Raw genomic sequence first — 10206 nt, 5'->3', positions numbered from 1 at the left:
AAAAAAAAAAAAAAAAAAAAAAGCTACCACAATCCACCCCTTGTCAAGTTGACATCCATATACATTTCCTTAAATAAAACTTAATCTCCAAATAAAGACAATAATAAAGTCATACTTCTGCCAAACACAATATAATTATTTCACATACAACCAAAAGCACATTAATCCCTTCCCTAGGAGAGAATACAAAATCTTTTTTGTCTTTGGGTGATGCTCATTCTGAGATGTTAACACATTTTATGTTAGATGATAACCCAGAGAGAGGGTGAAAAAACAAAAATACTTGGTTAATACACACACACACACATACATACACACACATTAAAACAAGGGAGAAATACTCAACTACTGTAGTCCTTGTTTCTGCAACAGACCATGTGGTCATAATAAATTTATATAATATAGCTCGTGTTTAAAACTACTTTCTTTCACTACACCTAACACATTCTCTTCGCCCTCAGCAAGCACTTCAGCTGGTCTTGGTTCTTTGCCTGGTGGGGTGACCCAAACCTTCATTCCTGAAGTTTCTGAGCCATTAGTAGTCCTGCCTGGATTAGGTGATAGTTTTTCATTGACTTGGATCACAAGACATGGTAGTACTAAGACACACCCTATGGTATTGCCTGTATTCTCCACATACTCTTCCTTACCTCCATTGTGTAGCAGTGGTCCAATTTCCCCTTGGTAATCAGGATCAATTACCCCAGCCAGTACAGTAACTCCCTTCTTTGCCAGTTGATTCAGAAGCTCGAGGAGCTCAAACTTGGCAGTCTTAACTTCCCTTTCAATAGAGTCATTGTGTCTCGGGTAGAAGCAATTTCTCCATTGGTAACAAGGAACTCTAGACAGACAGAGCATTGAGTCATAGGGACTGCAAGCAAATATTTTACTAGTGGGTCATTAAGGGTAATAGTGAGTGGTACCACTCCCATTCCCATCCCTTGATTCCTGGATCTTTGGATCCTGGCTCTGAGAGAAACATTGCATCATATTAAATGTTGATTTAGAGGATATATTTTGTTAAGGAAAAACCTGTCACTTTACTGCATTACATTGGGGAAGTTGGATTTGTTTATTTTGCAGTCGACAGGATAAGTAAAAATACATTGTTAGATTTTGCTGTCTAATACATTGACAAGCTGTAGGAAGAAGATAGGGCGCTAGAATCAGATCCAATTTTCTGATTGTAGACTGTGTTCTCTTGTCTTAATGGTGACAGAATAGGTTGTGGCAAAGTGACCCTGAGAAGCCAGTCTAATGGCCAAAAAGAATAGTACATGATTAAAGTTAACAGATTTTCTCAAAACTTGGTAGTTTATTTTTCCAGTAAACCTTGCATGCTTTTTCCTTTCCGATTATCAAGTTTTTCTCTGGGTCCCAGCTCCACGGAGCTCAGATATACCTTCCCCACCCCAGTAACCACTGTGGTCCTTATTATTGGTATAGTTGCAGCCTCCCCTTTTTCTCAATTGTTTTCCACATTATTGCATTTGTCCTTTTTTGTTAACCAATTCAAATATTTTGGGGGAAGAGTTAAAATGGAAATTAAATAAACAAACAAACATACAATGATCCTAGTAGGAACCAGCTTTTGGATATCTCATTTATTTTCCTTTTTACATAATATATGTTTATAATGGTACTACATATTTTTTTTCCCCTCGAGGAATCTATTATAGGTGAAAATAAAGAAACAGTGGGTACACAATGTTTCCTTCCTAAGGAGGCTTTTAGCTCAGGGTTCAATCAGTGAGACAAAACACGGACAATGAATAGATAAGCGCATATGGAGTCAACACAGAATTTAATTCTTTTTTTCCTTCTTTATTTTTTTTAAATGTTACATTAAAAAAATATGAGGTTCCCATATACCCACCACCCCCCTCACCCCACTCCTCCATATCAACAACCTCTTTCATCATCGTGGCACATTCATTGCATTTGGTGAATACATTTTGGAGCACTGCTGCACCACATGGATAGTGGTTTACATTGTAGTTTACACTCTCCTCCAGTCCACCCAGTGGACCATGGCAGGACACACAATGTCCAGCATCTGTCCCTGCAGTACCACCCAGGACAACTCCAAGTCCTGAAAATGCCCCCACATCATATCTCTACTTCCCTCTCCCTACCGTCAGCAGCTACCGTGGCCACTTTCTCCACATCAATGCTATAATTTCTTCCATTACTAATCACAATAGTTTCATAGTAGAATATCAGTAAGTCCACTCTAATCCATTCTCTATTCCTCCATCCTCTGGACCTTGGGATGGTTATGTCCACTCCACCTCTATATCGAGAGGGGGCTTAGATTCCACATGGATGATGGATGCAATTCTCCTGCTTGCAGTTTTAGGCACTCTTAGCTTCCTGGTGTGGTGGGTGATCTTCTTTACCTCCCTGTTAGCTGGCCAGGGTAAATCCAATAAACCAGACAGTAGGAGTTGCAAGTCAGCTCAGGGCCAGGCTGTCACATGGACAGTCCAGAGATTCGGGTCTCCTGAGTGTATACACCAACCCCAGCGCCAACCACAGATCCGGTAAAAGTAACAGAAGAGGCATGAACACAGAATTTAATTTTATACAATTGTAGGAGGTGGTAAAACAGCCTTAGTAAGGTTGTTGTCTTCTCATTTTGATGCTGGAAATTAAAGTCCACAGGGTAAGCAGTTGGAAAAGGAAGATGGATGTAAAGTGTGGCAGAGCAAAAATAAATGGATGTATAAGCTGGAGTCCATGAGGACAGAGTGTTAAGTCTTGTTGCCTCTGTCCTTGATGGAGCAGTTGTATCCACTTTTAGCAAAGTGAGCCAGAAGATAAGCGGCAGCATTTGTGAGTTACAAAATGGTTGCAGTTTCACTCCTACCCTCCGATTCCTGCACAGGAATCTTCTTTATGGCTCACCCTAACTGGTAAAATAGAAGAAAGGGAAAACTGGGAAATATAGTTCAGCTTAGCCAGATTGACAAATTATAAACCCACCACAAATGCTTTGGGTGGTTTTTTGTAATTTTTTCATCAACTTTATTGTGGTGTAATTTACAATAAAATATACCCATTTTAAGTGTACAATTTGATGAGTTTTGATAAGTGCATATACCTGTGTAACCAGTAACTGCCAGCACAGTCAAAATATAGAACATTTCCACCCCCCCTAAAAGTTCCTTCCAGCTTCTTTATAGTCAATGCCCCTCTCACCCTTGGATCCAGGCAGCCATTGATCTGTTTTCTGTCAATGTAGATTGAACTCTCTAGAATTTCATATAAAGAGAATATACAGAATGTACTGTCATTTCTGGCTATTTTCACTCATCCTAATATATTTGAGTTTCATGTATGTTGTTGCATACATCAGTTGTTCCTTCCTTCTTATCATTGGGTAATATTCCATGGCATGGCTTTATCACAGTTTGCTTTTCTGTTCACTTATTGATGTGCTTTTGGGATGTTCTCACTATTTGGCTATTAAGAATAGAGCTGCTATGTCCTTTGATGTGTAAACCATTGTACAAAATTGTATAAACACATTCTTTCTCTTGGATAAATGCCTAGGAGTGGAATTCCTGACTTATGCCCATTTTTTATTTGGTTTGTTTGTTTTCTTATCATTAAGTTGTAAGAGCTCTTTATATATAGTGGACACAAGTCCTTTCTCAGATATATTAATGGTGACTATTTTCTCCTAGTCTGTGGTTTGTCCTTTTATTTTCTTAAAGATATCTCTCAAACAGCAGAACTTTTTTATTTTGATGGCACACAACTTATCAATTTTTTTATGGTTATTGATTTTTGTGTCCTAAGTGGACAGATGTTTTCTTCTATACATTTTATAGTTTAACTTTTACATTTAGATCTATCATCCATTTAGAGTTAATTTTTACATATGGTGTTTATTAGAGCTGAAGTCTATTTAAAAAACAAACAAACCAGATATCCAGTTGTTCCAGCATTACTTTGTCACCTCTTTCAAAGATTGATTGACCGTATATGTGTGTGTCTGTTTTTGGACTCTCTGTTCTGTTCTATTGATCTATATGTCTGTCCTCAGGCCATTATCACATTATCTTGATTACTAAAGCTTTATCATAAGGCCTGAAGTTGGGTACTATAAGGCCTCTAAGCTTATTCTTTTTCAAAATTGTTTTGTCTATTCTTGGTCCTTTTGCATTTTCATATAAATTTTAGAATCATTTATTAATTTCTACAAAATAACTTATTGGAATTTTGATTGGGATTCCATTCAGTTGATGGATCAATTTGGGAAGAACTTACATCTTATTTTTGGAGCAATATTTGGAACAATGCTGAATATTGAATATCATGATCATAGTATCTCTATCCATTTATTTATGTCTTCTTTAATTTCTCATAAAAATGCTTTATCGTTTTCACTATAGGAGTTTTCCACATTTTGTTAAATTTATCCCTATATATTTCATGTTTTTGTTGCTATATGTAAATGGTATTTTTTATTTCAATTTCTGATTGTGTATTGATAGTCAATGATTTCTGTTCTTTTCCATTTCCTTTCTTTTAATTTCTTTGGATTTAATTTGCTCTTCTTTTTCAAGCTTCTTATGATGGAAATTTTAATCACTGATTTCAAACTTTTCTTTTAATTCTAAAATAAGCATTTATAACTATAGATTTCTCTCCCAGCACTGCTTTAACAGCATCCCACAAATATGGTGTTTTATTTTTACTGAGTATGAATTTCATTTTGATTTCTTCTTTGACTCATGGGATTCTTAAAAGTGTATTAATTTCTAAATAATTGGGGAATATTTTGGTTATCTTTCTGCTTCTGACTTCTAATTTTATTCCATGGTAGCCAGAGTACATACTTGGCATGATTTCAATTTATTTCAATTTATTGATACTTTTATGGCATAATATATAATCTGTCTTGGTGACTCTTCCATATGCACTTGAAAATAATGTATATTCTGCTGATGTTGGGTATAATGTTCTATAAATGTCAATTAAGTTAAGTCGATCAATGGCATTTAAGTCTTCAATATTATTACTGATTTTCTGTCCACCTGTTCTAATAATTACTGAGAGGGGAGTGTTGAAATCTTGAATAATAATTGTGGATTTGTCTATTTCTCATTAAAATTCTCTCTGTTTCCTTCACATAATTTTAAGCTCCACTGTTTGGGGCATAATGCATTTAGAATTTATGTCTTCTTGATAAATTGATCCCTTTATAATTATGAAATATCCTTCTTTATCTTTGATAGCATTTTTTTTTTGTACTGAAGTCTTTGGCCATGTTTTCAACAAGGATCTGTTTGTAGGAAACTTTCTCAGTCTGTGTCTGAACATGTCTTTATTTACCGTTCTTGATTGAATGGTTTAGTAGATACTGAATTTCAATCTGGTAATTATCATCTCTCAGTCCTGAAGATGTTATTACATTATCTTCTGGCCTCTAATATTGCCTTTGCAAAATCTCTTTTCAGATAATTATTGTTTCTTTTAAGGTTCTCTGTCATTTCTCTCTGATAGTTTTTAAAGTCTTCTACTTAACTTTGGTGTTTGATGTTTCCTTACAATATGTCTGGATTTTGGTTTATTTTTATTTTTCCTTCTTGGAATGGATGTACTTCATAAATCTGTTTGTTTATGAGTTGAGTCAATACAGAAAAAATTGTCAGCCATTATATCAGCCAATATTCTCCATCCCCCACAGTCTCTATATTCTTTCCTGAGGAGTTCCTAATAGAGATATATTTGATTATATCATTCTATCTTTGATACCCGGTAACCTCTTTTCATTAATAATTCATATTTTCCATCTCTTTATCTATGCAGCATTTTGAATAAATTTTTCAGATCTATTCTCCAGTTCAGCAATTCTCTTCAGCAATGGTAAATCTGATTTAAAAGTCCACTGAGTTTTATATTTCAATAATTATATAAGTCATTTCTAGGAGATCAGTTTGTTTCCAAACCTGCTTTTTTTTATTAGCTAATACGTTGTTGTTATGTATTATAGTGATTCCCTTATGCCTTTAGCCACTTTAAATACATTTCTTTTATTCTTTCCATCAAGTTGTTCTATTACCTGAAGTACTATGGGGATCTAAATCTACTGCTCATTTGCTTACTTTTATTCATAGTGGAATCTTTTCCTCTTATATATTATAATTTGGTTTGTTTGTTTTTTAAAAAGATTTTTAATTTATTTATTATCCCCCTTCCCTCCTCCCACCCTGCTGTTTTTGCTGTCTGTGTTGTCTTTTCTTCCATTTTCTCTCCTCTAGGATTCACTGAGATTTGATCCTGGAGACCTCTGATGGGGAAAGAGGTTCCCTGTCAGCTGTGCCACTGCAGTTCCTGATTTCTGCAGCACTTCACCTTGACTCTCCCCTTGTCTCTCTTTTGATGTGTCATCATCTTGCTGCATGACTCAGCTCAACACGCGGGCACTCACACTGGGTCAACATGTGGGCACTCGCACAGGCACTTTTGTGGGCACTGGCTCACCACACAGGTACTCGCGCGGGCAGTGGCTTGCCACATGAGCACGCTTTCTCTTCTTTTTCACCAGGAGGCCCTAAAAATTGAACCCAGGTCCTCCCATATGGCAGGCAGAAGCTCTATCAGGTGAGTCACATTTGCTTCCCTATAATTTGGTTTTTAGCTTCCTGTCAGTGGAGCTTGTGAATCTCAGACTTGGGGTGTGGGCCTCCAAAGCTTTTTTGCACATTTCTTCTCGGAATTGGACAATGGGAAGAATTTTTATGTTAACTTTTCCGTTCAGGAGTTCCTGGAAGATACAGGTGGTATGGCACAGCACATGGTTATACATTTTCAGGGAAGACATTTCTGTTCTAACCAGAGGCCAGCCAGAAAGACATCCTTCATAGTCAGGTGGTGCCAGCAGGTAGGTTTTTTCTTTCCCCAACTTCATGGTCTTGGATTTATGTAGAAGATAATTCTAATTCCTTGTCTCACACAAGTCAAAGGAATTTATTATGCAGCTAAACCATCATCAATCAAGAGGGTTAAATAAAGACATTTGCAGACAAAGACTTAGACAAACTGACCACTAATAAATCTTCGCTGAGAAAAGAAACAAAGGACTTCCATCAGAAGCAAGATATTTGAACCAAGAAAAAAAAATTTGGATGCAAAAAACATGTAAACAAAGAAATTGGTAAACATAACAGTGAAACTAAATAGGAAATCACTATATATTTATAATGATGCTTAATTAATGAGATATTAAAAGACAATGGAAGAAAATAGCAACAACAAAAGAGAATAGAAGTAAAATACTGGCCAATAATAATATAAAATGGAGGAGATTATATAAAATAAGATTGGAACATAGCAGAAAGCACAATCAAAACAAACTTAATGGGGAGCACATGTAGCTCAGTGGTTGAGCATCTGCTTCCCATGAATGAGGTCCCAGATTCAATTCCAGTACCTCCTAAAAAACAAACATACAAAAAACAGGCTTAATCCACCTAGAAAAAGTTATTTTCCCATTAACAAGAAATCCAAATACAGGTGATACTTGGATTTGTTAAGTTAGCAGAAGAATTAATACCAATTCTGTGCAAACTTTTCCAAAAACTGAAGATGAATAAACACTTCCTAATGCAAACTATGAGGCCAGCATCACCCTAATACCAAAACCAAATGAAGATATCACAAGAAAAGATAATTACAGACCAATATCCCTTATGAATATAGATATAAAATTCAACCAAATATTAGCAAACTGAATCCAACAGCACACTTAAAAGATTATACACCACAACCAAGTGAAATTTATCCTGGGAATGCAAGGGTGGTTAAACAAAGAAATCAATTAATGTAATACACCACAGTAACGAACTGAAGGAAAAAAAACACATGATCATTTCACTTGATGCAGAAAAGGCATTTGACAAAATCTAGCACCCTTGCTTGATAAAAACACTTAGAAAACTAAGAATAGAAGGTAAGTTCCTCAACATGATAAAGGGAATATATGAAAAACTCATAACTAACATCATTCTCAATGGTGAAAGACTGAAAGCTTTCTCCCTAAGATTAGGAATATGACAAGGATGCCCACTTTCACCACTGCTAGTCAACATTGTATTAGAAATTAGCCAAAGCAATTGTGCAAGAAAAAGAAATAAAAGGCATTCACATCAGAAAGAAAGAAGCAAAGCTTTCCCTCTTCATAAATGACACGACTCTATATACAGAAAACCCTGAAAACCCAAAACAAAGTTTCTAGAGCTAATAAATGAATTCAGCAAAGTGGCAGGGTACAAGATCAGTGCACAAAAATTAGTTATGTTTCTACACATCGGCAATGAACAATCTGAAAAGAAAATCAAGAAAACAATTCCATTTACAATAGCAACTAAAATAATAAAATATCTAAGAACAAATAGGAAAGTAGATATGGCTCAACTGATAGAGTGTCTGCCTACCACATGGGAGGTCCAGGGTTCCAACCCAGGGCCTCCTGGCCTGTGTGGTGAGCTGGCCCATGAGTGGCCAAAAAAGGAGCGCTGTGCCATGCAGGGGTGTCCCCTGTGTAGGGGAGCCCCATGAGAAAAGAGAGTGCCCTGCATTGAGCTACCCCACATGAAAAAAAATGGAGCCTGCCCAGGAGTGGTAAGGCATACATGGAGAGCTGATACAGCAACATGATGCAACAAAAAGAGACACAGATTCCCAGTACCACTGAGAATGCAAGCGAACACAGAAGAACATACAGCAAATGGACACAGAGAGTAGACAATGGCGGGGTGGGGGCGGGGAGAAGGGGAGAGAAATAAAATAAATCTTTAAATAAATAAATAAATGAACAAATATGGGAAGCGGACTTGGCCTAGTGTATAGGGCATCTGTCTACCACATGGGAGGCCCACGGTTCAAACCCGTGGCCTCCTTGACCAGTGTGGAGCTGGCCCATGTGCAGTGTTGATGCACGCAAGGAGTGCCCTGCCCTGCAGGGGTGTCCCTGCATAGGGGAGCCCCATGCGCAAGTAGTGCGCCCCGTAACGAGAGCCGCCCAGCACGAAAGAAAGTGCAGCCTGCCCAGGAAGCACCACACACACAGAGAGCTGACACAACAAGATGACGCAACAAAAAGAAACATAGATTCCCGTGCCGCTGACAACAACAGAAGCAGGCAGAGACGAACACACAGAAAAACAGATACAGAGAACAGACAACCGGGGTGGGGGGGGGGGGGGAGGAAGGGGAGAGAAATAAATAAATAAATAAAAAACAACAAATATAACCAAGAATGTAAAGGACTTTCACACTGAAAACTGTGAAATACTGCTGAAAGAAATTAAAGAAGAACTAAATAAATGGAAAGACATTCTATGTTCATGGATTAGAAAACCAAATATTGTTAAGATGCCAATACTACACAAAATGATTTGCAGATACAATGCAATTCCAATCAAAATTCCAAGTGACCCCAATCAACCAAAACCATCTTTAAAAAGAACAAAATTTGAGGACTCACATTTCCTGATTTTAAAAATTATTACAAAAACTCCATAACCAAAACAGTGTGGTACTGGCTTAAGGATAAACATAAATCAATGGAATTGAATTGATTTCAGAGATAAACCCTCACATCTATGGCCAACTGATTATGGACAAGGGAGTCAAGACCACTTAATGGGGAAAGATTAGTATCTTCAACAAATGGTTCTGGGAAAACTGGATAGCCATAAACAAAAAAATGAAAGTGGTCTCTTACTTCACACCATAGGCAAAAACTAAAAATAAACCAAAAGCCTAAATATAAGAATCAAAACTAAAAAACTCCTAAAAGAAAACACAGGGAAATATCTTCAGAACCTTGAGTTAGACAATGTTTTCTTAGTCTTTTCACCAAAAGCACAAGAAATGCTTGCTTCAGCAGCACATATACTAAAATTAGAATGATATAGAGAACATTAGCATGGCCCCTGTGCAAGGATGACACATAAATTCATGACACATTCCATATTCTTTTTTGCTGTAAAAAAAAACCCACATGCAATGCAAGGAAAAATAGATAAATGGGACTTCATAAAAATTAAAAACTTTTGTAAATCAAAGAACATCATCATGAAAGTAAAAAGACAACTTACAGAATGGGAGAAAGTATTGGGAAACCACATATCCAATAAGGGTTTAATATTCATAATATATAAAGAAATCCTATAGCTTAACAACAAAAGA

General features: G+C 36.7%; 1 non-coding gene across 1 annotated transcript; it reads left to right on the top strand.

Annotated features, from left to right (window-relative positions):
- The first annotated feature begins 9892 nt into the window (after positions 1-9892).
- Positions 9893-9995, top strand: LOC111759170 (U6 spliceosomal RNA). Its single transcript, XR_002793254.2, has one exon. It is a non-coding gene; the product is annotated as a U6 spliceosomal RNA (small nuclear RNA).
- Positions 9996-10206: the final 211 nt, after the last annotated feature.

The sequence above is a fragment of the Dasypus novemcinctus genome, chromosome X, assembly GCF_030445035.2.
Source record: "Dasypus novemcinctus isolate mDasNov1 chromosome X, mDasNov1.1.hap2, whole genome shotgun sequence".
Classification (NCBI taxonomy): Eukaryota; Metazoa; Chordata; class Mammalia; order Cingulata; family Dasypodidae; genus Dasypus; species Dasypus novemcinctus.
Note: the sequence above shows the minus strand (reverse complement) of the source record. Positions and strands in the feature narration are given on the sequence as shown.